The 1,988-nt window shown below is 34.4% G+C and overlaps 1 protein-coding gene across 1 annotated transcript in view; it reads right to left on the reverse strand.

The window, feature by feature from the left end:
* The window catches only part of CNTN1 (contactin 1), a gene marked incomplete at its 5' end in the record, with an annotated part of 79,996 nt that overhangs the window by 46,959 nt on the left and 31,049 nt on the right, over positions 1-1,988 (reverse strand).

Below are 1,988 nucleotides of genomic sequence, written 5' to 3' on the forward strand. Positions count from 1 at the left end.
CATTCCTTTTCCTGGTCTACTTACAATCTCTTCATTTAATTCCCAAAATTTGTGTGCCATAAACTCCCAGAATAATTATGAATACTCATCACGATAAGAATCTGATCCCCTTAACTGGAAAGAGCAACATAAATGTAAACAACTTATTACATAACCCATTCATACATATTTCCGTGCTGTAAAATAGAATACACTTCTTTCATAAAACACACTCCCTGTTATGTATGCAACCTGAGATGAATGATTTGGTTTGGGAATGACAGCAGTAGCAATAATACCAGCAATATTTCCAAAGTGCAATGCCAAAGTATATTTTTTTTTGTTCCACACATTGAAAATTAGCAGCATGAAATGATAGCCTAAACATTGATGAGATCAGTTTGGACTGTTCATGTTTCTTTCACATGAAAGTGAACACAGAGCCAAACTGGGAGGAGCCCAGAAATTAGAATCTTGCAGTGGTGCCAGTGACGGCTACTATGGTGATTCTATCTACCTTTTGAGGGAGTAATCTATTAATTAACATTACTCAGTGTGGGTCAAATGAAAAAGCAATGATTTTGAAAACACCCAAATAGTTAATTTAAAATTTTCAGAAATGAATAATTTATATCCTTCCTGCTAGCTTCTCAAAATCTGGATTCCTCCCTGTCCCACTCAAGATGTGAAATCCACTCAACAAGCTACAGGGCAAGACTCAAAGTCTGACTGCATGTCTGAATAACTATCTATCATCTCATTAATTCTGTGACGCAAAAGAATTTCAGAGATGTGGAGAAATGCCTTCCACCGTGCCTGTAACACTGCAAATAAAGAATTTCCTGAGAAGTGAGAGATTTGGGTTCAAGTGTCTGCTCCGAACCAGACAGAGCAAAGATCTGAATGTAACACTTGTATCTCCTATACACGTTTCTAGTTCCAGTAAAACACAGCACAAAAGGAAGCAGTATCAGAGCTGTCACCCCTGTTTATAAATTCTTTCCATACCTGCCTATAACCTCATTTTAATTAAAAATAATAATAAAAAAAAAGAGAATAGGAAATAAAATAACATTTACCCAGAAAAAAGTGGAGGCTGGTCTAAAAGGACGTTCCCTCCTACATGTATTGTTACTGAAGCAAAATCATCAGTTATTCGAACAGCTCTGATTTCTACTTTTTTTTTTTTTAAAGTTCAGAACAGAAACTATTAAACAAAATAGGAGAGATAGGAAGGAACTGAGGAACTTTCCAGCTTTGTTTTCCAAGTTACTATAAGTCATGTACCAGTGCTGGCTTTTGGAGGTAATTATATACAATAGAGTTACATATACCACATATTCTAGAAGAAAAATATGATTTAAGGCAGTAGGCCTAATATTTTTAACTTTTTACTCTAAAAATTTAATGAGATTTTCAGTTAATATGTCAAAGTCCCTTTCTTAGATATCTATCTCTGTAGTTTCAAAGGACAACTTACACGAAAGAAAATAGCTGATAGTATTAATATTCTTAGTAATTAGAAATATTGAGTATGTGATGCCCTAATTCCACAGAAAAGCACTTAAGTTATAATTTATTACAGTGGCATAATGAATCATATGGATGGGACAATTCTGTATAGCTTGTGGCAATGCTATCCTTCATAAAGCATTCAAAGATACCAGTAGTTTAAAATATTGTCAAAATTTATGCATTTATGTTAAATATTGCAAAGAAAAATACATTAGCATGCCCTGTGTTCAGGTACGTGCCTCCTCAACTGCAATTATGTGGCACAATGATGACATCCAGTGGTTAGAAGGATAATCTTAGCTATGTTTTCTCTAGGGGTGCCAGTTTTAACACAACTGGAACTTAAGTCTCCTGCCAGGAAAAAGTAGACAATTTTAACCAACTTTCTGCATAACAAACAAAGAAATGAAGCTGCCAAATTAACCAAATTAACCTGTAAATAAATTTTTATGATTCTAGTAGTTGATATGGAATATTTCGAGTGACAGGGAAAG

Source organism: Buceros rhinoceros, unplaced genomic scaffold (genome assembly GCF_000710305.1).
Source record: "Buceros rhinoceros silvestris isolate BGI_N320 unplaced genomic scaffold, ASM71030v1 scaffold1659, whole genome shotgun sequence".
NCBI lineage: Eukaryota > Metazoa > Chordata > Aves > Bucerotiformes > Bucerotidae > Buceros > Buceros rhinoceros.